General features: G+C 44.1%; 1 protein-coding gene across 2 annotated transcripts in view; it reads right to left on the bottom strand.

Moving 5' to 3' along the window:
• foxp4 (forkhead box P4) overlaps positions 1–26,753 on the bottom strand; it is a 105,795-nt gene extending 79,042 nt beyond the window's left edge. The window contains exon 1 of one of the 2 annotated variants that reach the window (XM_050037173.1): positions 26,118–26,753. The gene's annotated coding sequence lies outside the window, so the exon portion shown is untranslated. The remainder of the gene's footprint in view (positions 1–26,117) is intronic. The other variant, XM_050037174.1, reaches the window with a different exon arrangement.
• Positions 26,754–27,122: the final 369 nt, after the last annotated feature.

Genomic DNA, 27,122 nt, shown 5'->3' with positions numbered 1-27,122 from the left:
AAATGAGCAACAGTGACTTACAATAGTAAAAGAGTTACAATGGATTTTCAAAATAGTGGCATAAAAAAAACTATATATATATATATATAAATAAATAAATATCAAAGTGGACATGATATAATTTTATACATCGGCTTTCAAGTCGGGCACTTTGCATTTCCTAGTTAATTAATAGATTGGATCAGAGCGAGTTTAATCAAATATAATTGAATAAGTCCACAGTAAAAACAGGCCAGACTTTAAAGGAGACATGCAGAGAAAATGATAGCATGTCCACTTTTCAAATTAATTGAATTTTAGTACTTTTGAACTTGGTCCAAGCTGTTACAGAGGTAATTAATTCACATCCTATCCAAAAGTGCTAAAACAAGATGATATCCCTGAGCATTCAGTGCGAGTGCACACGCACGCACACACACACGCACACGCACACACACACACACAGTTTTTCTTTGAGAAAAAAGCTAAATAAAAATCAACAGTGTTGCACAGCAGTGACAGTCTATAATGTATTCCATGCAATTGTTAGTTTTCTGTTCTTCTTGCTCTTTTCTCCTTACTTTTGTCTTACAGGCCACAACTAAAATATTAATAATTTCTCAGGCGGTTCTCATTGTATTAAAAAATGTCTCCTTTATAATTTATCAGAGAAAGAAAAATCTTTGTTATAGTGACAAGCATGCTAATTAATAGAAGTAGAAGGAACATTGAGAGAAGTCATACTAATTTGGAACATGCTAATATTAATAGAATAATTTATGGCGCAGTATAAATAAATTAATAGAGTATTTCGTTTGAAAAAGGGATGCCTTCATTTCAATTTAGGAGAAAAGAGCTGGAAAAAAATGTCTGCCTCTTGGACAAGGACATTAATAACAGGGCTTTATCACCAAAAGAGAAGAGGAAGAGACAAACTAAACATGCACTGTTCACTTTTAAAACGCATCAATATTTCAGTCAGCTAATGAAAACTGGATGAGTAACACTTGTATTTGCGGCCTTGTTATTTTCATTTGCTGTTTAAGGACTTTTGGACTGGTAAATTTGTGCATTATCTGCAAAAGTCGGCATTTTTTTTCCTTTAAATGAGATGCCTCTTACTCCTCTCATTGGCTTCATGTAAACTAACAGCTGTGTGCCAGGCAGCGGGTGAGAGACGCAGAGGAAAAGATGGAAAGAGAGAGTAACAAAGACAGAGAGAGAGGGAGAAGTGGACTGGGTCATTACCATCCTTATTACTCCTCATTAAAATACACCCATCACAAAGACATTCTGCTGCGTGTGTGTGCGCCTGCACGCGTGTAACCGAGTGAGTGTGCGCGTGCGGGTGCGCTCTCTGGCGTTCCTGATGTGCACATGTGCGTCCTTATGCAAAAGTGACAAAAAAAGAACAATATAATTGGAGAAATGTACGCAGTAATAATAGGTATTCAGAAAATGATAATTCATATTAAACAGGGTGCACAAAGTCAGCCTCATTTGCATGTTTTAGATTATATGCATTTCAAAAGTAATTTCCGCAGGGCATATGAATGACATTAATTCCCGGGCGGGTTCTGCTATAGACCTCAAACTATCAAACACTCAAACATTTAACAGATGAAAAAAAGAGGGAGCTGGTGCCTTGGCAAGGGGAGATTTCAAGGTTAAAGTATTTGAATGTGAATTTTTAAACTTCTGTCTTGGTTTGTTTAAAGTTGCTCCACAGCTAGACTAAGAGTCCCATTAATTTAGAGATTCGGCGAACCACAGATGTTTTTTTTTCTTACTCAGCTTTATGCGTGCACATGTGTGTGTATGTGTGTGAGGGCGAGTGTGTGTTTTTTTTTCCTGTACCAGTCCGAGAAAGACACCTCTCCTCCTAATCCACCACCATTTCCTCAGCAATAAGCCTGAATTGGTCTGACTCACTTTGTGAGTCATGTGCTTGTGTCACTCCAGAACCAGACTAGCACAATCCAACAGAGAGAAAGAAAAGACGGCGCTCCAACAGCACACATTAACTGACCCTGAGTGATGGGAAGAAAGAAAAAGTGATGAAAAGGATGAGAAAAAGGATGTGGTGAGGAGGGGAAGGGAGGGGAAGAGGGGGGACGGGGGACAATGGCGAGAGCCGGGCAGAAGAAGAGGGAGACAGAGGGTTCCCTCTCCTCGTGTGTTCATGCCGAGAGGAAGACCCCGGGGCAGGAAACAGGCTGGATGAATGTGTGATTCCAGTGGAAAACTCTGGATGCCATGGACAACATTCTTCTCTTATTAGGGAATCTGGTCTGCAGCCACATTATAGCGCCTGACTCATTACTGTGTATGTGTGTGTCTATTAGGCAGACACACATTGCACACACACATTGCACACACACACACACACACACACACACACACACACACACACACACACACAGCATCAAGATGTTCCCCACCTGTTATTCTCGCTAAGTTTTGGCCGCCGCATTAAGTCATAAAGGCAGGAAAAAGAAGCGAGAAGAAAGTGTATAGGAGGGGAGAGCTAAAGCGCTCAGCATGTCTGTGTCTTGTTTGTGGTTTGTCTTCATCTGTAAACAGAGCTGCTGCTGTGAGTATGTTAGCATGTCATTATCTCATTAAGAATTGATGGCTTCTGAACAGAGAGTTCAAACTGTTTTGTTTGTGCGCGTTCAACGACTGATGTTGTACAAACACAACAACCGCAAAACACACATATCCCACAGTGCGGCTGACGCACACGGATACGAGAATACGGTTGCAAAACTCTCGCCGCTTCAATGCACTTATTTAACAAAATCCCAGACAATTAGTGTTCACCTCCAAACACAGATTTAAGAAAATACATCGATGGACAAAAGTGGCACTTCTCCCTCTTCATCCCTGCCTCGCTCTCCTGTCACTGTGTCCCTTTGCCACCTTTTTTTTTTGCTGATGTTTAAGCACTCTCAGTGATGTGAAGCATTTTGTGTAAGCAGACTTCAGAGAGCGGAGGGGGGGAGTGAGGAGGGTGGGAGAGCATATCTAGGGGCAATAAAAGTGGGCTAATTGGGGCCTGGGAAACATGTTTGTTTTCTCGCTTGTTCTTTTTTCCCCTCTTTCATTTTTTTTCCCAGCTAGTCACAGCAGATCTGTTCACCTGAGGAGGACGAGCGGAGAAAGCAAAGAGGATTAGGTTCTGTAAGACACAGATCATTGCGTGCACGTATAGATGTGCGACTGCACTCACGCGGACACGTACGCGACAGATTTAACATACCATAAGGCAGCCGTTGGGGGTGTGTATTGAACAAGATCTGTCTGTCTTCACCAAATGACCAACAGGGTGCACAGGGCTCTCCATTGGTCCACTCTGCCTTATCAATACGCTGCTGCTCGGCCTATTCAGCAGCAAAGAGCCTTCCTATGGCTGCAGCTCAACACTGGATCAATGTTATGAGCAATGCAGACAAACCGCTGCTAAACAGACTGGCCCCTGCCTCGAAGGGCCGTCACTGCACCGGCTCCCCCAGGCTTGGATCGTTCCACTAATGGAGGTCTCCGCTGGGGCCCCCGAGGGCCCCTAACCACCAAACAGGCCCCTAAGGATTCACTCCCCCTTCTCTCCTCAATCTCACTCTCTGACATCCCCCTATCCTTCAATCGTTTCTCCATCCGCACGGCTGTATTGACATCCGCCTCTTTAATCAGAAGTGCTGACTTGTCCTCATGTGGGCATTTTGCATGTGTGTACAACATCCATACTAATGCATAGTGTGTGTTTCAACTGCTGACTGTAAAAGTCCAGCTTGACTTGTTTCAGGTAGTGAAAAAAAGAGAGAGAGAGAAAAAAATTTTTCCTCCTGCTCCCCCCCTCCCCCTGAACGTTGCTGGGATCCCTCACCACATGACTCCTGACTAGTCATTCTCCTCACCCCTTCATTTGTCTTCTTTAATAACAGTGAAAATAGCAAGAGATGAAAAAAGAGCGATGGAAAGAACCTGCATATTTGTCATTTCCGATTGTTTACCTTTTTCACGGCAAATTGATTTTTACATCTCCTGTTACTGGAAGCTCTCTGAGCTCGACTGCCAGGCCTGTCTGGCTCTGGCCTCGGCTGCCAAGCCCCGTCTCTGGGCTTTATGACCTGGCTCTGGGGAGGACTTTTAAGGCTTTCAACTCACAAGTCATTTCAATGATACAATACTGCTTTTGTCCTAACCACCTTTGTTGTTTTCTTTCTCTCCCTGTACGCCTCTGACTCTCTCTTTCTTTTTATCTCTCAATCCCCAATCCTTTTTCACTGGCTATGAGCGCGAGTCAGAAAGACTTGGGCCTTTTTTTTCTTGTCCGTACCTGTTTGTTTGCAGGAAAGATGGACTTGTTGCATCATGATGAGTAAAAGCTATTGGACACACACACACACACACACACACACACACACACACACTAAAACCCTCCAGCTGACATTTAAGGCTTGCTGTGGGGCGAGCCGGGTTGAAGCAGGCTAGAGTTTCACTGTGGTGGCTGGGCGGTGCGCTGTGGTTCGGATCTTCCTGGGTTCTGGTAGGACTGAGGTTTGCCTGCAGGGACCTCCAGTGAGCCAGGCAGCAGGCCTGAGCTAAACTGAGGCCAGAGCCCGGAATAGTCCTCAGTACAGAGGGCAGGCCTAATGGTGTGTTTGTAAGGGCGAACCCAAACAAACAACCTGCAGTTTGAATTGAAGGACTGAGGCTCTCAGGCCAGATGCTGTCGAACGGGAGAAACACACACAAACACTCGAAACACACAGCGTGTATGTATACAGTAAGGCAGGGGCTGAAATAGACTTGTGGCAAAAGAAGTGCACCACGTACCTCCAGACTAAAGTCATGGCATCAGCCCTACGCACATGTCTGGACTTCTGCCTCACACACAGCCTCTGTGTGTGTTTTGTGTGTGTGTGCATATGCTAACTGGGGTTCCACGATTTTTCTCCATATTCACACTAATGAGAGAAAACGGCCAGAAAACCTCTTCTGTAATTACTCCCCAAGGAGCCAGGTTTCAGCATGGCCATGGTGCATAAACAAATACATGCTCACACACACACACCCACACACACATGTACAGAATGCTGATGCATCTGAAACAGAATGAGGCTGACATTTAAAATGTGTTCACCTGTTGAAAAGTGTGTGTGCGTGCGTGTGTATGGGAGCACGTGTAAAAGTGAATGAGAGAATAATATCAGTGATAATAATCATATCATTATGGAAGGTAAGGACATCTGCTAATTAGAACCCTAAAAATAAATGTGTGTGTGTATGTATGTGTGTGCGTGTGTGCGCATGTATGAAAGTGAATAAACAAACATTAACACCATTCACCTCACAATTAGACCCTTCTCAACTTCGCCTACACAGAGTGGTTGAACTGAGTCCAGTCTCTCGTAATGACAAATTTAAATGGAGCTTTGCCATAAAACACTAGTCTTGCTTTATGTGAGGTTGCGTGTGTGTGTGAGCCTGTATGCATGTGTGTCAGAGTGAGAGAGGAGGAGACTGGGAGAGAGATAATGGGGCATACATAAGGTCAGTGTTTTTATGAAATCGTCGTCTTTGTCACACTGCATCAGTTCTGACTTTTCTGCATTTAATAGCGCCTTTAATTCAGCCAATGTTAGCCTGCAGCAGCTTTTAACAGCTACAATAGTCTTATTCAGCACACACACAGACACACACACACACACACACACTTGCACAATATTTGAAAACCTGCTCACACTCTGACAAAGAAGCAGAGATATATGACAAAAAAATCAGGCAATCATTTTGTCTGTCTGTGAGTGAATAGTTGGGAAGGGAGTCTTTGAGGCTGACACACACACACACACACACACACACACACACACACACACACACACACACACACACACACACTCCCTGCCCAGTGTTTGTGGTGGCGGAGCACAGCTGGTAACATCTGGATGTATTTTAGAAGTGTTTACATTTCCAAAATGCTGAAAAACTACACAGAAAGAGAGAGACAGGATTCTGAAAAACATTGCAGGTGCCAGAAGAGTAATAAAGAAAGGAGCAAGTCCCAAAAGAAGATTGTTTAAAATCTATCACAGCACAGTTAGTTCACTCACACACACACACACACACATACACACACACACACACACACACACACACACACGCTCATAACCGTTGGCCAATTGCAGTTATTGCCATAATCCCGGTCCAACAATAACTGACATCTGGTGCACTAATTGGCAGACTACAGCTTCTCCGTCTGAGTTTTGTCCCATCAAGCTTCCCTTACTGTAGCCGCTCAAATGAAAACAAAGACTTTGCGTATCGGCTTCACAACGCGCCATGTCTTTACTGCTTACCAGCTGACAACCACTCTTACGCACTCACCGCCACACACACACAACACAGCAATGTCTGTGCACTCGCTCGTGCAGATGCATGACTACAGGCGCACACACATACACAAAACAGCTGCATTTCCATTTTGCTTCCCCTAAATGACGAAAACACAAAAACAGTTGGACTTCATACCGCCTAATCAAAGCTGACATCCAGTACATCTCTGCGAGGTGACGTCAACGATGAGGAGACGCACACACAAACAGACACACACACACACACACACACACACACACACACACACACACACACACACACAGAATCTTTGGGATGCAATTTCAGTGATTGGGTGTAATTTACCAGTGTAAGTTGAAACCAGACAGGGCAACTAGAGTGATCCCTGCTAGATCAAAAACAAACCATACATATTGGGGTGAGGGGCAACACACACACACACATGCACAGGCTTACACTCAAGGTATGCTGGAAACTAACACACTCACAGTGACTTTCGGAAAGAGAAAAGAAGGCCCAGGTTGCCTGAGGTGTTACAAAATGGCGATGTGCTTTACAAGAAATTAGTATTTGAATATTGTCCCACGCAAAGTGTCCTTGGGATCATGCTAATCCGCTCAGGTATGCCACTTTCCCATGGTCCAACCTAACCTCAACACACACACACACACACACACACACACACACACACACACACAGGGGAGATTATTAAAGCGACCTCGTGGCACATGGAGGTTCCTGATGGATTTAACATCAGGAATGATTGTTAACTTTTAGGACTAAAAAGACTTGGAGTGACTCCTGAGAAAAACAGAGCTCTTAGCCAGACAAATGGATCACATGACAACTGGGCCGCAGCAGCAGGGACCCCTGGGAAAACGGCACAGTGCCATCTCTCAGATCACACAGACTCAGGAAGCCAAGCAGTAATGACGCTCTGCAGCTCTATCATATTTAGGTATGAATATACCATTCACGTGTGTGGGGCTGAAGTGGTTTTTGCCGTGAATGTGTGCATCACAGTCAAGTGGTTAAAGAAAAAAGAAAAAAAAAAAAGATAATCACCGTGAAATAAATTAAACCTATTAAGAGGAACATATGTTCAAGGTGACAGAAGAAATTAATTTGGCTCAACTATTGAGACCCATACCTCCACCCCGCTATAGGATTTCTACCAAACTAATTATCACGCTCCACTTTCAGAAATAATAAGGAAAGTACTTAATAGGTTAGGATTCACCCCTGCATTCATATGTCCATTTAACATCCCTGCTTTCATGCCCACACACTCTTGCCTTAATGCAATTTCACATCCGCGATTTAAAATAGGGGAAGGAATTATATTTCAAGTGGTGTCAGGATTAGAATATACAAGCAGTGATATTAAAATACTGTAAGGTCTTATGTGTGTGTGTGTGTGTGCGTGCGCCGAGGCTTTCTGAGTGGCTGAAGCAGAGGTAAAGATGTTAAATAATGTTTTTGTCACAGTTTAGGACGACGGAGGAATTACAATGAAACTACAGATATCTGATTAGTCTTCTCTCGCTGTATATTAATTTTGTTCCCTCTCTCGCTTTATGCCGGGTTTTAATTTTTAAACAGAGCGCAGATATGGAAAGACCCCCAAGTGTGTGCTCCTACGCCCGGCAACTGGAGTCTGTTTATCTAGTCAGCCATTCGCTCCAATTAGAACAACATCCAAATGCAACTATTGTTTCATTTCAAACATTCTTTAAAATTAAAATCACTTTTTTTGTGTTTTTATCCCTCCCTCTCTGTACTTACGCACCGCTGCATTAGCATTCCGGCGCTTCAGGCTATGGAGAAAGTGCGAAGTCAAAATGCAGGTTAGGCCAGTTTTGTTCATTATCGGTGCAACATGAGTTAAGCATAAAATACATGAATAAAAAGATTAAGCAAGCCCTTAAGAGCAGTTTTATCAAAATTATGTTTTTCATTACTTATTTTTCACAGAATATAAATGCAACGCAACATTAATCATGCATTTGTGGGGATCTTTCTTTGAACTACAGCTCTTTTCTGCTTGTTTCTTTGTGTGTAAGTTTGTGCCCAGGGAGAGATACAGGACGCTTGTCAAGGAGGAGGAGTCAAGATCCTGATGAAGACTGAGGATTACTGTATATCACTTCCTCTGAGTACAGCTCACACCACACAGCCAAATTGCCCATAAACATCTCCTGTGCCCAAAAGCACCAGCTCAGCTACTGTCCGAAACATCTCGATATAAAAAAATAAAAATACAAGGAGACTGAGAGGGAGAGGTCTATTAAGTGCTGTGGTTTTCTATTAAACTCTAGTGGAGGCGGGGGAGAAAAGGGGAAGAGGAGTTCACATTATCTAAGAGAATTCCAATTAACACTCTCCCCCTCAGTAATTAGCTACTAAAATAGCTAGCGAACAAACCCAAAATCCCAACCCTGACGCCACCGCGCTGCCTAATTAATTCTCAAATCAGGAGCATCTGATGCAGAAAGGAACCTGATAGTGTAGATGACAGACAGACTGGTCAGAATAAAACCACGGGGACGAGTGTTTAAGTGTAAATGAACACAAAACAAAAAAAAAACTGTGCCTGCTTGTGAGCTCAGCATTTTTTGTTCCTCATGATCTTTGCAACATTACTTTTCTATGGAACTGTCTCTATATTTTAAAAGAGAAAAATACTAGTTAAGCTAATCAGAAGACGCATTAAGTCACTAACAAAAGCATATGCCATTCATTTACCTCACTGAGGGAAACAAAAAGTTAAATAAGTGAGATAAAATAAGAGATAAAAAACAAAGGAAGCAGCATACTGAGCGATCTGGGCCGAATAAAATGAAGAGAATGAGGGAGGGAAATGTGAAGCAAGGGCCGGAGCCAGAAAAGCAGATATCTTTTAGCCGTCTGCCGCTCATTTGCTCCTTCACTGGTCAGTTCTTCCACTGTTTAATGCAAACAGATGAGGCCTTTTCTCGCTCTTTTTCCAAATCCTTTCTTTTTTAACGGTGGCTTCTTGGCCTCGGCAGTAACGTCAGCACAGCGTCTATTAAAACAGCATGTGTCCCAGACTGTTATACACACACACACACACACACACACACTTAGAAACACACATACACTCTGCAGTTGGACGCTTTTTTTTTGGTGAACTTTTAACCTCTTTCCATGAAGTGACATCAGGGGCATGGGGGTTGAGGTGTGCCGAAGGTTTTCACACACGTTGCCGACGGTGATGAAGATAAAACGTATACAATCAGAGGCGGGTATCACAGAGTCATCTATCTGCGGCTCCTATCAGTGACCAGTGCTGATGGATAACAACACAGAGATAAACTCAATCAGCCGACAACCCACCTGGCCACAAGGTGGGCTGTAAGATCCAACTCTAATAATACCAGCCTAATTCATCTGCTTTTCAATATGTGCATGGTGGCCTGTTTCAATTAGACCTCTAACACACACAGACACACACACACACACACACACACACACACACACACACACACACACACACAGCTTATGGACAGTACTGTAGCTCTAGCAGTAGCTTTTAATATATTGAGATACCCATCAGGTAGATTTTACACTGATTTTTGCAGCCCACACACACACACACAAACACATGTAAACTACACACACAGACGCAGTGGCTCATTATAAAAAACACACGCTGTCACACGCTGATGTGTATCTGGACAAGTCAAACTGTGATAAAGTCACTCTTCAACTACAGCAATCGATGGAAGTAATTTATTTACCTCACTAGGCAATTTCTGCTCTGTCTTCAGAGAGAGGGAGAGAGGGAAGACGAAGAGAGGGAGAGAGAGAGAGACAGAGGGAGATTTGGCAAGCATGTGTGAGTGGTGTGTAAATTAATCTAGCAGCAGTGAGATCCAGAGCCATGTATAAGTCCATAAAACAAGAGGAGGTTAAAGCAGCTCACATCATACACACACACATCAGGCAAAGGTCCAACGCCAAAACCACTTCTTCCAGAGAGAGAAGAGACGCGAAACGTCATCTAGGTTCCATTAATGTGATGTGCTATCCCTGGATGCCACTAAAAAAAAGAAAAAAGAGGAAAAAAAAGAACAGTTAAGAGTCCTTTCTCCTCCTTTTTTCTTTCTTTCTTGCTGTCTCTCCATTCAAAAGCAACACACACTGGAGAGAGGCCTGTCCACGGTCCTTAACTTTAACTCAATGAAATAAAAGGCACTTAACTAAGCCTCAATGATCGATACAAACACTGCTGCTGGCTGGTGCTCACACACACCACACACACACACACACACACACACACACACATACACACACACACACACATGCAGACACACACTTATCCCACCTCCTCAGATGCTCATGCATATGCATGTCCATTGTGATTTATGCATCCTGGCGGGGGTGTGAGCCTATCTGAGAGCAAGGCCAACACACAGGTCAGCTCATTTGTAAATCAGTTGCCTATTTATGGATGTGTACGTGTGAGTGTTTGTGTGTGTGTGTGTGTGTGTGTGTGTGTGTGTGTGTGTGCGCATATCTGTGGCTGTTGTGGCTGTGTGCTGTGCCTATAAATCTGTGTGTGTGTGTGTGTGTGCGCATGGGTAGAGGTCAGTGTTGGAAACAGGCTCATAATCACTGTAGCGCCTTCATTCATTATATTTATTGAATTCTTTCCAGCTTCTGTTCTCGGTGTGTGTAAATCACACAAGTTCTATGCTATGGGTTGTGTGTGTGTTTGTGTGTGTGTTCCAAGTCGTGTCCGCTGAGTGCTGACTACTTCTGCCAACCGGCGCTCTGACCCCTGCTCGCTGCAGCAGGAAGTCACCCAACTTTCTGACCTCTCTTATTATTCCCAGGGAAGGTTGGGGAAAAGCCTTTCGAAAAGGGCCTTCCCATCAGAGTGGCTGTCAGTTAATGGGGTCCCCGTGATCTCCTCTGTCCTTTGCACTGGATTATGGGTAAAAAAATAAGACTAGATCTACACCCGAAGAGGTGTTGGGGGTTAAACGTGCGTCAATTTGTGGCATAATCTGAGAATTTAGGCTTCTTTGCACACAAAGTGAGGAAAACATTGTGTGCTTTCCTTTGTGGAAATTCAGTGGTGTTGCTCCACCCTCCTCCCACCTCCTCTGAACAACAGATTTGGGCTAATAGGGCAGCTGCTTGTCCCCCCTCCCCACCTCCCCTAAAGCCCGCTATGCTGTTCCCCTTGCAACCCTTCCACCCCATCTCCCTTCCCTAAAAAAAAAAGCCCAGAAGGGAAGCCTGTTGTTTTCAACTTGTTTTTGACGCGGCTGTGAATGGAAAAGTTCCAACTGTTGGAACGCTCATTTAATTTGTCCACTTTTTTTTCCTTGAGTGTTGCTTTGGACATATTTCCAGATAATTTAAATGATAGCAATGAAAGGAATAAAACACAGTGTGCCATGAGGCTGTCTGTTTATCCATCTATCCATCTATCTAGCTGTCTGTCTTCCCCTCTCTGTTTTGCTACGTTGTCAACACAGGCGACTGTATCCCAGAAATAAACCCCGCACCAGGCCGGCCAGCAACCACGATTTGTAACGTCATCACTCACACACACACACAACAGTTTATACTCTCCACAATGCAAAAAATGTAATTTGGAAAACAAGCGCCTGGATATACAAGAAAAAAAGAAAAAAGAAAAAAAGGAAGAAATATGAAAATATTACAAGCTATTGCAGCACAAAAAAATAACACCAGGGGAAACACTATGAAGATAAAACCCCTCAGACACACACAATCAATCCCTCGTGGCGTGTGTAAGTGAGCTCATAGAGATGCTTCAATGGATTGAAAACTATCACGCGCCCAATCACATAAGACAGCGGGGTCTGACCTCTGTGTGTGTTCATTTGTGTTTGTTTGTTTGTTTGTGTGTGTGAGGGGGTGCCCATGTGTGGAACTGGAGCCAAACTGTAAGCCATATGCCATTCTCCCTCTGGTGCCAGCCAACCACCCCCCTCGCCAAACCACACACACACACACACACACACACACACACACGTGCACTCATAAACACACTTGTACACGTACACACACACACACACACAGGCTTCCCTGTGTGTATAAAAAAAAAAAAAAAAAAAAGCCCCTCCACTTCATTAGGAAAGTAAACACAAGTGCTGTCTGAAGTGGCTAATTAGAGACTAATTACTCCCTGCTCGTTACTAATGCAAATTAGATTACGCTGCTTAACTTCCTCGTGTCCACAACGCTGCTGTTAATTGAGGCCTTTTGAAATTAAATTACCCGCTAATTAGCATATCAAAACCATTAATTCTGAGCAAGGAGGGGAGGAAAAAAAACAACAACAAATGCCAAGTTTTGCTAATGCGTTTTGCTAATTGAATATGTGCGCTCAATACAGGGGGTTTGTGCCAGGAATACCTATTCAGCTGATCAGCGTGCATTTTTGTGTACGTGTGTGTATGTGTGTGTGTGTAAGCAGCCGCACAGAAACACCATGCATCATAAGAGCAGCATATAATTAAAGGAACCGTTCCATCTCTCCAAACGCTTTGTCAATATTTCCCTCTGAACGCACGACTCCACTGATGTTCAGCGAGCAGGGAGCGAGGGGATACAGCAGAGACTCAGAGAGAAAGGAGTGTGAGAGGGGATGGATATTCATCTCATGAGAGGCAAAAGAGCCACTGTATGTGAATATGGAGTGTGTGTGTGTGTGTGTGTGTGTGTGTGTGTGTGTGTGTGTGTTGCAGTGGTATGTGAGCGGGGGTTAGCGTTTGTCCAAGCCTTCTTTGAAGTAAGGAACTCTGTCTCTCTGCTGCTCTCCTAAAGCCCCGGACCCCCCGCCAGCCTTTTTCTCTGGCCCCTCTTCACCTCCGCTACAATACCTGTCCAATTAGGGAAACATACACACACACATACATCCACATTTATGGCTGCTAGCAGGTGAACAGCCCAATCTTTCCTTCAATCAAAGCTGATTTTTTTCTCTCCCCCTCTCCTCTAACTGAATAGATGATTTGAAACTTTGTGGATTAGAAATGGTGAGCATATTCATGGCCCGGGCCTACTCGCTTATGAATCAGAGAGGAGACACACAGAGAAGCCAGGAGCTATTAGCTACTTTAATCTGCTGACGAAATAAAAGAATCACACATCTAAAGATCCATCTCAGCTCTGCATGTAAAACCAGCGAAAATAATGTCATTCTGAACAACTCTCCTTTCCCTTTTCCTAAATATCTATCCAATCAGGGTGTGTGAAAAGCCCCATTCAGGTTGGCCCTTATAAAAGTTTCATCTTATTACACTTTCCAACTTCTCATTTCATTATCCCTATAATGGCAGATGAGAAAAAAAAAAAAAAACGAATGGTAAAATTGAGAGGTAGCCATACAAAAAAATTAAATAACCATGATAATTAGATGTAAAGATATTATAATTCCTTTAACAGGATGCATAGAAACTGCTGCTCGACAATATTTGCCCTAATTGCTAGAATTATCATATTAACCAGTTACCATTTGAGTAAGTTGATTAAAAAATTGATTATTCGTCTATTTCTTTTAGGAGTTTCTTAATCAAAATCTTACATCCTTGAAAAATTAATTTGAAGCCGTTTCTTATCAGTTAATTAAATCGGGTTGGAAGTCATTTTTTCTGCGCGGCATGATTAGAACGGTTCTGTTCTCTTCTGTTCAGACACCATGACGTTAGAGGGGGAACTTTTCACTGTCTCATCAAACATTCACAACCACAAGAATAGGACTTCTTTGAAGGGCCCGCCGCCTTTTTTTTTCTCTCTCTCTTCCAAACCTCTGCCTTTCTGATAAATTGTGCTTTACCCAATAGATCTTTCTTTCTCGTTAACACATTCTCATTAACGGACAGAGAAAGCGAAAGGAGAGGGGAGGGGAAGAGAGGAGGAGAGCGGTAAGGAGAGGCAGAGGGGAGTGAGGGGGAGGAGGAGGGAGGGAGGAAGAGTGGGGGGGGGGCAAGAGGTGGGAAAAACAGGGCAGGAAAAAAAAAAACGGAACCAATGGCAGAGATAAAGTCAACGGGAGAAATGAATACACTGACAAATTTTAGCACACAATGAAGAAAATTAAATATAAAGACAACACGGGCGCACACATACAACGTTGCTGGGTGACAGCCTTGGGGTGGTCTGAGCTGAGACTAAACAACTAAGCCAGGAGCTAAAACAAGACCTGCTGTTACTACAGGAACCCAAACCTTCTACTACCTCAGTCATTTAATTTTGGCGATACTTTCTGCCACATAAACGTCTTTATTTTGTCAAATTAAACTTGAAAACAGCACGTGGCAGGTGGGTGCTGGCGAAAATTGATTTTCCCGATATATATAATAGATTTGACTTTGTTCTGTATGAATTCAAATTCGCAGCTTTAAAAACTACACATCAGCGGGTGACTTCACCTCAGAAAACTAGTTTTCTATTTCTGGAAGAAGACTAATTATAAAGCTCTGCCCCTGGGAAAGAAAAGCCCCTCTTGAAGGAGAGAGGGAGGCAGAGAGTCCATTCAGCACTGGCATCAGTGGAATATAAGTTTGTCTCTCTCTACTTCAGCAGGCAGCAGAGCAGAACCGAACAGATACAGCGCGCTCCACTCATCTGTCCATCCCCGACTCCTCGGGGAGGTATGGGAGGAACGGAGAGAGAGGGAGGGAGGGGGGTTCAAAAGGAGAATTAAAAGGAGAGTCGGTGAGGATACAGAGCAGTATGGTGAGTCCCTCTGATTGGATAATGAATTGAATGATTGTAAGAGCCCGGCTAGTAAAGTTATGCAGAAATCTCCGCTCGTCATCAGCCAATCAACACGCTCCCTCATCAACCAATCAAACCCCCACCCTGAGGGGTGCGGCGGGGAAAGTATGTGTGTATGTGTATGTGTGTGTGTGTGTGTGTGTGTGAGGTGGGGGGGGGTTCTATTTGCTCTCCCATCTGCCTCTCTCCCCATATTCCTCTCTCTCTCTCTCTTTCTCTTACAACACGTCATCCTGTCTTTGGTACAGCTGCCCTCATCTTTCTCCGTGGGAGACAGAGAATTCTCAAAGCCACAATTACCGCACAGAACTATCAATTTCCCCTTCAATTAACCCTGTGGGAAGAGAGGGGACGAGGGAGAGGAAGGAGAGAGCCGAGAAGGGGATGAGAGATTCAAATTTGGGATGAAGAGGGCCACCTCGCTCCGTTCCTCCTCCTCCTCCTCCTCCTTCCTCCCTCATGTCCTCCCCCCAGGGTGCAGTCATGTGTTTGGGCTGAGGAGGGAGAGAATTACACCTCCTCGGGATGAACTTGACCCCGCCACTGGAGGTCAAACAAGTTACTATACAGCACAGGCCCCCTATCCTCATTACCAGCAAATAGGCCCAGCCACTGCTCCACTAATGCAGACTGTGTGTTAATAACCAGCACTGAAATCACAGCACAGAGCTGTCGAAAGCTAAGAGAGAGATAGACGAAGAGGCAGGGCAGCGAGGAGGAGGATGGAGGGGAAGACAGGGGAGAGAAAAAGGGGTGAAGGGGAGAAGGGGAGGGATTAGGAGGGGGCGTGAGCTCAGGAGTTGTGTTTCTTAGATCAGCGACTAAGGGCCTGCGCGCCGCAACAACGGACAACTGTGACGGCATGCCTGCTCTCTGTGCTCTGCTCCCCTCTCCTCCTCTCCTTTGCTTTCAAACTTCCCCTTCCCACCTCCTCCTCCTCCTCTCCCCTCCACCCACTCTCTGAGCGAACCCCTGGGGGAGCCACTCAAACCAAACCCAGCCTTCAGCAAAGTTTTGCAGGCAAACTTTTCACAAAGCCCCCAGAAGCCGTACGCTTGCCTGACACCACGGAGCATGGCAGGGTTTCACTGCCACTCCCCCTCCCTCCTGTCCTCTTTTTTTTGTACTTTAGTCCTTCGTTCCTCCCGCAGTCCCCTCCCTCGTTTACGCTGACTATTTTCCGAGGCTAACGCACTGTGTGACTGACCTTTAGACAATGGAAACCTGCAACAGCAGAAGTTGCCGATTAGGGCTACAGGTTGCATACGGCAGCGCTGACCTTCACTCAGCAAATGGGCATTGTGGTGTCTGCTAATCCAGCACCCCAAAGGCTGCCTTTCAACCTGGTAACAAATGCCCTCAGTCCTTGAAGAAAATATTCCTGTGATTGTGCTTCAAAAAAGTCTCATAATGGAAAAAGTAGAAGTCTATTTTTTTGTCCCTTGTCATTAGTTGTTTTTGTCAGAGAATCTGGCTAAGATCTCTGTTTTCTCCCATGTTCTCCTTGTCCAGGGACAAGTAGGTGTGCTGACAAAACACTACATTCACGTCTCACTACAATCACAAAATAGACTAAATAAAGACTTCTCACACTGAATATAAGTCTTTGAAAGAGTAACAGCACCTATAGGCCAAAGTTTACAAACCAGAATTATTTGGAATATGTGTGAATGCACTACAGTGATAATGCCTTGCTTCTCTTACATGAAGTTTGCTTGCAAAATACTTCAACAAACAGATATTAAAAAGAAAATGGTTTTTTTTTTAAATGCTTTACAAAAACACGCACGAAAAAAAAACAGCTTCTCAGGGACTGCTGAGAGACTGAGCTTGTGATTGACCTTGCATTGAGTCTTGTCATTTCAGTCATATAGAATAAATGATTCCTATTGAAATGGGGCCTGAGGAGAGGTAGCAAATGTTGGAGGTAAACTGTGATGACAGCTTGGATGTAATGAAGAGGCTGAGGAAACACAGAGCCGTGATAATTAGGGACAACAGGCATGACAGGGAGAGGAGGAGAGGAGAGGAGAGGAGAGGAGAGGAGAGGAGAGGAGAGGAGAGGAGAGGAGAGGGAGGAGAGGAGAGGAGAGGAGAGGAGAGGGAGAAAGGGAGAGCACAGACGGGGGGAAAGAGGAGATGGACAGGAGAAAGTGCAACAGAATGAGAGGCGAGGAGGAGAAAAGAGAGACAGCGAGTGTTGAGTCCTTCACAGTGAGCGACTATCGGAGCTCCGAAAGGGAAAAGAACACTTTCCGACCAACCACCGACCAGAAACGAAGGCAGCCCTGGCAAATGCAGGCACGCATGCTGTGAGTGTGTGTGTGTGTGTATGTGTGTGTGTGTGTGTGTGTGTGCAGCCTCAAGAGTGACACAGAAGCATCCTTCCCGATGCATAAAAAAAAGTAATAATTTTTAAAAATGGACAACATTTTCTTTTTGTATGTCTCGTCATGAGTTGACCAAAATTGTCTGTGGAAGTGGGGAAAATGTCTGTGTTTAAAACATTGCTTTGTGCCTTTGTAGATACAGTGGAACAGTGAGAGTGTGACAGCAGAATATTTCAATGATGTTTTCTCTCTTTTAATCCAGGAAAAAAATGTTTTAATTAATTGTTGAAAGAAAAAATAAAGGCATTTATTTAAAACTTGAATTGATGTATTGAAGTTGAAAATGAAAAACTACGGCACACGTTAAAAAAAACAAAAAAACAAAAACAATAAGAAAACTTTTCTTTAATTAACATGGAATCTGATAACAGTAAATATATTTTAACAGTATCATATGCAGCCTATTAAAATTATTTTAATAATTACCTTGGCTTGAACAATGAGCCCAAAATCTAAAAACTCAAAGTCTTCTCTACTTTTGAACAGCTCTTTAATTCTTGTTTTTCGGTGCTCTCTACCTTCCTTTCCTCTCACCCCCTGACCAGCATTCTGCCGGCAAACAGCTAACGCTGCTTCAAAGGCCAACAGCCCACAACGCAAACACACACACACACACACACACACACACACACACACACACACACTCTGCCTTCTGTCTCCTCAGGAACATGAGAGCTGGCTCTAATTCACAGGCTGGTAAAGCTGTGGTGGACAGCAATCTTGATCTGGCAGGATTAGGCTACTTTTATTTCCCCGAGAGCCACGGGGAGGGGTGGAGAGGGGAGGGAGGTGTGTGTGTGTGTGTGTGTGAGGAGTGGGGTGGGGGGGGACTAAAATCCTTCTACAAATGTCAGACAACGACCGGTGACCAGGGGCTGCGGAGATACACACACACATGCAAGCTCACACACTCATAAACACTCGTGAAAAAGCCCAAAGTGCCACCCGGAGAAAAGACTCATCACTCTCCGTCTCATCAGTCGGAGGAAGAAGGGATGTGGGGGCAAGAAGGGAGCAGAGGAGGAGGAGGAGTGAGGGAAGGAAGGAGGGAGTAAGAGGGAGGGAGTAGGAGGGAGGGAGGGAGCGGGGAGGGAGGGGGGGATTACACAATTATTCAGATAACAGCTGGGTATAATCTAGTGGCAGATGTCTCTCGGTCAACAATGCCCACCACACACAGGCGTGCATGTGTGTGCGCATACACACTAACAGAGTTTCAATGCCCAGCGAGCAGCCACAGAGTGAATAAACGGCCGCTGATGAACAAGCACCAACTACTTAACAACACAGCTCTCTATCGCTCTGTCTGGGAACAATGTTTTTTATTATAAATCAGCGTCTGACACGGGTGAAACAATCTATAAAAATAATGACAGAGTGAGTGTTTTCTACGTCTAAAAAATACACACAAGTTGGGAAAGTGACGACCTGTTTGCTTTTCTTCTCCTCCGACAGCCGTCTGAAAAACAAAACCTAAAACCTGAGGAATTCTGTCCGAGGAGGAGAGAGGTGGAGGGTCACCGGATGATTGACAGTTAATTGTAGTCGCACACACACACACACACACACACACACACACACAAGTGTACACACATGCAGAACAGCATCCCTCTCGTCTGTGAGCGATCTCCAAGACTCCCGATAGTGGCTCTAGCAGGCACCATCCTCCCCCTCCCTCTCTCCTCTGTGAAAAGGCCACTATAGAAGCCATAGAGTCCGCACCCCACTGGGCCGAGCCTGTACAGTCTCTTCACCTTGAGAGCCACAGCAGGAGGAAACAGAGGAAGAAAAGAGACGGAGGACAGAAGTTGACGAGACGAGAGACAAAGAGAGCATGTAGCCTTTTTCTAAGGGCCACATCACATTCATCATATTTACTCTGAAAATGATCTCTGGATGTTTCTTCCAGAAGTTTTTGGAAAACTTAACTCCCAAGTGAACAAATCTCCATGTGGGGTTACGCGCGGCGGAGGTGGATGGAAGGGCGGCCCGAGTGAGCGTTGAGAGCGAGCTCTGTCAATCTGTCAACCCAGGCAGCCTATTGTGATTCAGTTTAACACTGGTTAACAGCTCGTCCTGTCAGGGGATGGATCATCCCACGGCGCCTCACATGCTAATAGCTTAAGTAGGCATCCCATGTCCCCCGGAACTAATACCATAAATACTAATACCATAAAAGAGCGGTGCACGCCAACGCTCCAGCCTCACTTTCGCCTGCGTTAGCCAACATCCCGATACTTTACGGATTAGAAAACATAATGAGATGCATTTAAATGGTTATTACCTCCCCGGTCCAGGACGGCAAGGAACAGGGACAAGGGGAAATACTGCATTGCTAATTTCCTATCTTTGTATGTTAATGTAAAGTCATCCTGGCTGAAGCAATTCACTCTGATGCACATCAGAATGTAAAAGAAATCAGATTAATGGTAGATCTGATAACTGCAGTCAAACAGACATCTCAGGAATCAAACAAAAAATGAAATGAGCGAAGAAATCTAAAGAGGAAGTGTTGTTATTTGCCAAGAACTCGTAAAAGTGATGAGAGTTCAATCAGTTTGTAGTTGAGTTTATGGACCTGGATATGAATCCCTGTGCGCTCCTCCTCTTCTGTGAATCTCAGCGTTTTATCGGAGCGCGCATTCGTGCGCTCGGCAGATTTTTACCGCCACAGCACCACGGACAGACGAGTACTCAAGAGCTGTGTAACGCTTCTTTACAGTCAGATGGTTTATGAAATGTGCAAAATGCATGTGCGCGTCTCTGTGAGTGTGTGTGTGTGTGTGTGTGTGTGTGTATCCATAACATTCAGAGTCTTGCGCTTCACAGCTGTCACCTACCCTTCACAGCCATCCTTTCAATACACATTAAAGCAGTGCTGCAGAAAGTTTAGTCACATTGTTGTTCTGAGCGAAGCTTTCCACTGATCTGCTCCCTCGGTTCCCCCCCGCTCGATTGACGGCTGCCCTGTCAGTTTGTCGCGGCACTTTAGAAAACACCAACGGCTCTCTGATGAAGTGCTTACAAAAAGGTCATAGGGTGGAGGCGATGGAGAGGAGGGGAGCCGACTACTGAGGGAGAGGGAGGCAGGGGAAAAGGAAAGGGAGACGGGACGGAGTGAAGGAAAATCCATAACACAAATACAGCTGTCAGAAGCAATGCAGAGTTAGCAGGGGACACAACGACCGATGAGAGCTTTTTTTTTTCTTTCATGAAGACGCTCTGCTCAAACACAACAGGCGTTCTCTCACTTTCAACACACAACGCCGCTCGGGTGTTTTTTCTGCTTCCGCTGACCATCTTGTGGCCTCTACCGGGCTGTGCTGCTGACCTAATGATCCTCTTTCTCTGTGTGTGGACTCAAACTTGATAGCCTTACTTCACAATCTGTGCTCTCATTCCCCCAGACTCCACAGCCACAGCCCTCTCCCTCAGCTCCAGCCTCAGGTGCCAAGCGCCACTCTGGAGAGGCTGATCTAATGCTTCCTCAGCTATAATGACCCACGCCTTAAAAAACCACTCGCACTGTCGTTTCCCTCTTTTTCGACCAGCCTTTCACTCATATGCTGTATCTTTCTGTCCGTCCCTCTCTTGCTTCCCTTTCCCCCCCCTGTGCCCATAGGAAACAGTCTCTTCCGCTCTGAGCTGTTGGGTCACTCCTTCCCACATCCATCAGCTGTTAATGGGCCAGTGCTCTGTGGAGCTGGAGCAACATCTCTGAGCCGGCCTACCTCCCAGCCACCCCACACACACATCAGAAAAGCTCATCTGAAACGCATGGACATGTTAATGACCACAGGCTAAACCACTGTGTCAAGCGAAATGATTACCTTATCAATCAGAGGGAGAAAAGTGCGTACATTTGAAGGAATGAAGTTGGGACTGCGAGCACTGCCGCTGTCACCACAGACGCGATGACAGCTCTTTCAAAAGGCACAAAAGGCAAAAGAAAAGGCGACAAAGGACAACACTCTCTCTCACAGGTGGTCAGCTTCCTAAAGGCATCTTCTCGCTTTCCTCCGCCATCCTGCAACTTTCCTGCACGCCGCCGCCTTCTGACCCGTCACGAAAAACACGTCTCATCTTTGAAAAATGTGTGGGATTTATTATATACGCACACTGACAGACAAACACACACACACACACACACACATGTATTCAGCCCTCAACTTCTCCTAAATAGCAGGTTCAATTAGAACCACATGTATAATCAGGCCTCAGTCTACAGCAATGTGGCGGCACTTTCACTGTGCAGTCAATCACTTCAATACACAACCAGAACACTCCCCCCCTAAATACTGGCTGCCCATGAAGAATAACACCTTCATTTAATCCATTAATTTGTCAATTATATTTCATTAACATATTTCTAAATACGTAACAAGCCGTAATTGCTAATGTAATGGTACTCAGTGATTACATATGGAGACGTTTTCTTTTTTTAAATCTTTTTGCAGCACATGAAAAGGACATTTTTTAGCTATAAAATTCAGAGATACTAAATTAAAGTATGTTTTATTTTAACACATAATTGTTGCAGTCTGTATAAAATCTTACCCTACACTGTTTCCACATTTAAAAGCCCCAAAACATGTTCAGCTCAAATGCGCACACACACCCTGCAATAACAGCAGCTTCAGGACCAACACTTGAAATAATTCCATTTATGCTTTCGCTCCCTGCACGGCAACATTTTTGCTTTCCTCAAACCCCATCTAAAGGATATTGAAAATTTAACCATTTCAGCTTTTTGAGCAGGTAATGCACTAAGTGCTGCAATAGAAGTAAACCTGCGAGTATCTATCACGGGTCAAATCCTACATGTATAGCAGAGTCGTATACGGGTGCTCTTCAACATCACTTTGGAGCCAAAAGCCCACTCAGACTTGTGGGCTTGGGATAGCAGGAGGGCTTTAATGAGGAGAGCGCGAGAGATGGAGAGACGGACAGGCGAGCCATCAACGCTACCGACGCACAGGACATTTAAAACTTCAAATACTGTCCATTTTCACTCAAGCAGGACAGGTGAATTGAGAAAAAAGCACTCTTGTGCACACACACACTCCCGCACTCAGATATATACACTCTTCCACACATACATCTGCACGCGCTCATGCTGGAGGTAAGGACTCTCTGAGTGAGTTTATGGACTAACACAATCATGTTGCTGGCTTTTAATCCTGCTTGAAGGGGTTTTCAAGCGCATGAGATTCATAGCCATTATTGCCCGTCTCTAGACGGTCTCACACATGTGCTGGAGTCACACACCGGCACTCAGTCACACACACAGGACCGAGGCTGAAAAATCATCATTTAAGTAATGTGTCAGTAAGCATAACAGAAACAATTGTCTGGTGGAGAACAGAGTCTGAAAGTGATAAAAATCAGCAGCATGTGAGCGACTCTTACAAACAATGAAACAAAACAGGACATGGAAAAGACACAGCTGTCAAGAGGAGAGGGGGGAAAAAAAGCAAAGAGGGAAAAGTGTTGAGGCAAGTCAGATGAAAAAAGGTGGCAATGCTGAGGCAAACACACAGACACGGACGCACAATAGCCGACAGAGAGCAGAAAGAGTCAATCTGTCTCTGACACCTCTGGTTTCCTGCACACGTACACTCTTTTTTACCCAAATAACTACTTCTGCCTCTCAAATACTCTTTTGTATCATTGTCTCCTATTATATTTCCATGAAAAGCCTGCCACTGGTGTGATCAATGAGCAAAGCACATCATAGAAAGGAGAACTTTACAGTGGGTTTACACTGTTGCTAAATGCTGCAGTGTTTAAAAAGAAAAAGAAATAACAAAAAAGATCCTCTATCTTTTAGCAGCGTCTCACTGTTCTCCCTCAGCTCCATTGTGGGTTTTATTTTCAAGATTTGCGAGTGATTATCAGCCAGGCCATTTTAATAAAAAATGTACAAATAACTAAATTGTTCAGTGATGTGCATTTTCTTGTAAATCTCACCTGCAACTCAAAACATTATTCTTTTAGGGTAACTGAGACGTCTCAGCTGCTGAGGCTTCACTGTGCCAGGGAGAAATGAAGCAGCTGACCAACATGTAGCAAGAATGCAAGAATTTTTAAAAAAGCAGTCAAAACTGTGCGAACAATTTTGTCCCATATTTATGGGAAATCATTTTAGCAAATTTAGCATGTAGAAAAGAATTACGTGAGATGCACGAAGGGTTGCGGTCAAATTATTGTCACATTGCTGGATTTGTTTCAGGCGAGCTGATGTGCAATAACAAAAAAAATATATGTTTTTTTAATCTGTTTCAAAATTAACAAATTCTTAAAAATTCTGGTCTAATTTTGCAGTTTTAAATAAAGCACAGCATGAAACTGTGAACACTAAAAATATTACTGTGCAGATTTCTATGCAACTCCATGTGTAATTCATCTACATGAAATAAACTTCTTTTTTTTTTTTAAAATATCTAATTCTGCATCAGCTTTACACCAGAGGCTCCAAGCTGCCACAAAATACCTGCTTTCCTGTCTGACACCAGAAATGTGANAACTCCATGTGTAATTCATCTACATGAAATAAACTTCTTTTTTTTTTAAATATCTAATTCTGCATCAGCTTTACACCAGAGGCTCCAAGCTGCCACAAAATACCTGCTTTCCTGTCTGACACCAGAAATGTGACAAGGTCATAAAACGTGATGAAGAGCTTTTTCATTCCCGCTGGATCTTCTATTAAAGTGCAATTAAAAGTGTGTCATCGCGTCGCGGAAATGCCACCACAGAGGACAGGAGGGGGGGTGTGGGGGGGTGGGTATGGAGTGAGGGGTGGTGGTGGTGGTGTGGGGGGGACACAACAGGAGAGAGAGGGACACAGTAAATAAAATTAATTATGCCAAATGCCCCGGCGCCCATCAATCACGGGGCAATAATGCCCGTGTCAGGGTGTGCACCCACACGGCCTGTATGCTTTTCTCTCAATGACAGACAACTAACAGCAATTAATTGTCGTTTCATCTCTCCCTCTTTTTTTTTTTTTTTTTTTTTGTGTGTGTGTCTACAGCTTTCCATCACGCGAGACCTGAGTCCATCTGACATGATGTGGCTGATGTTTCATCTTTGATTTGATTAATGGTTTTTTTTCCCCCAGGAGCAGCAACTTCATTTTCACAGCACTTGTTGTGTTATTGCGCAAAATTAAGTCAAATTTAAACTGTTAACCTCATTATAATATGTTATTTTAAAAAATTATCGTCCCGGTAGAAAAGTTTTTTCTTTGCTCTAGGAGGAAAAGATAATTTTCCTCTGTGGTGTGGGCCTACTTTCAGGCGGTTTATGACTGCAAAAAGAAAGGAAAAACATGGGTCATGCAGAGGTTCTGGTGCAGACTTCAACCCCCTCAATTTCTAAATTTATAAAATCGTCAAAGCCAGCTTTTAATGTGCGGGAATAGTTTTATATTTTATAATTAAAAGTATAACACGTGCGTTTTATTCCACGCAATAAGTCTGCTTTGTGAAATATAAAAACAGCTTTTACGCATGTTATAATGCATGAATTATCACAATCTAACCCCTAATTTTCTTAGTTAAAGTTTCACTGCACAGCTTTCCTCCACGCCCTGCTGCGTAAAACCATCTTTATGTTATTTAATTAATCCGGTGCACAGCTATAGAAAATACAGCAAAACTCAGTGAGGTCACAAAACGCGGTTCCAATTTCAAAAGTCAAAATGCTTTGAAAAGAAAGCATTGTTCCCTGACCTATTGATATGTCCACAAGAAAGATAAAACAAGGGCTCTGTTATCTCCACTGAGGGGCTCCGTCTTTTAATTTAATAAACCTTATTGTTTATTTATCACAAACAAAATGACAGTATTAAACTTGGAGGCAGAGTTAAGCGGCTGGGAGTTAAACAGGTATAAAGCGATGACAAAGCATTCACACGATGCTCACACGGCTGTGTAAAATTATCACCACATAACCCACGTCGGTGTTTATTATCAAATCCCTTAACAAGGCTTATTAACCGAGGGGACGCCAAGTGAAGTTTGTTGCCTCCATTAGAATCCGACATCTTAGTTTAGACAAACTTTTTTGTTGCCTCATGAGCGAGGACTTCGGACAATGACACTTTCTCCAAAGCACCGGTCCTTTCACTCCACCAAAGTATGCTCTGATAAATTTTAAGAGCTGGAATAATAAATTGTCCAATAAAATAAAAGGTCGGGTTAAATAAAGCACAGTTTGGGTATGACACGTGTGTGAAAGTGGCGATGAGATCGAAATTAACTTCTGTCTATAGAAATTGAAAAAGATGGAAACTTCAAAGAGAGGTTTTAAAACGTGGCTGATAAGTTTAGCGTTCAACAAAAGCAAAGTTCAAATGAAACATACACGGAGGGAAGTGTGATCTCCGAGTGTGCCAAGCTGTGTAACACTCTATAACACCCTGTGATATTATTAGGCTGACTTGGAGGAGTTTCACAAACAATGTGCGATGAAAAAGTTGATGTGTTTTTGGCTTTAATGTGCGCATCAGAGAGTTTCAATGGAAGCACAGAAAAGCGAGGAAAAGAGTGAGGAAGGTAACAGAACAAGGGGGGGAAGGAAAAGTGTAGATAATGCATCAACCTGTTCTCTTGTTTTCTGAAGAAGTCAACTTTCACGCCAGTGGTTGGACCATGTGGACAGCCCCGCTTCTGCTCCTCAAACCCCCGGCGTGTCCACTCTCTCTCGCGGCGACAAAGGGGGACACAAACCGACGGGACGATTTACAAAAAAAAAAAAAAAAAAAGAAAAAAAAGAAAAACGGAAAGAAACAAGAGGGGAGAGAGAGACAGAGAAATGTAGGATCTAAGACCGCAGGACCATTACTTTAAACGACAAAGCGTGCTCGTTAGTCCTTTTCCTTTTTTCCCTTTTGTGTGCGTCCTCTCTCCTCGGAGTGGCCCCTCTGGAGTGAAGTCAGAACAATACTGCCGCTAAAACTCTGGCACTGTGCGCAAGTTGCCGCGGAGAAAGCGCGCAGCTTCTCGTCTTGTTTTGTTGCGTCTGCGTTTCCCCCCGCTATCTCTTCATGAGGCTCATTCAGCGCCAACGACCTCTCCACCGGTCCTCACTTTTTTGGCATCCCGTCTGTTGCTCGCTCGTTCGCTGGAAATCAGGGTTGAATCACTAGGGCTGTGTGAGTGTACGAGTGTGGGAGAGTGTGTGTGTTGCAAGGGGGACAGTTTGCTGCGCTACCGTAATGCCTCTAAAGCAGGTGCGCGTTTTCATCGCTTGCCCTATCCTCGCAGAGCCCTGGCGCACAATAGGAAAACAGCAGCCGGTGAGAGGTATCTCTCCCTCTCTCCCTCTCTCTCTCACTCTCAGTGTGTGTGTGTGTGTGTGTGTGTGTGTGTGTGTGTGAGAGGGGAAGGCACTGATCTTTTGACCTCTCTTTGCATCCCGGCTGAGTTGTGCTATTGTAGAGGCAGAGAGGAACAGATGTTAGCCTGCACAGAGTTTGAGCTCAGAAACAGTCCGAAACAAAGCAGGATCACCCAAACTGAGCTGGCCGAATATTAAACACTTTGATTTTCCACACTTCTTATTTTCATAGACAGTTTTACATGTGTGGCATTGGTAGATTTTTAA

The sequence above is a fragment of the Epinephelus moara genome, chromosome 24, assembly GCF_006386435.1.
Source record: "Epinephelus moara isolate mb chromosome 24, YSFRI_EMoa_1.0, whole genome shotgun sequence".
NCBI lineage: Eukaryota > Metazoa > Chordata > Actinopteri > Perciformes > Serranidae > Epinephelus > Epinephelus moara.
This window is presented reverse-complemented; position numbering and strand designations above follow the sequence as displayed.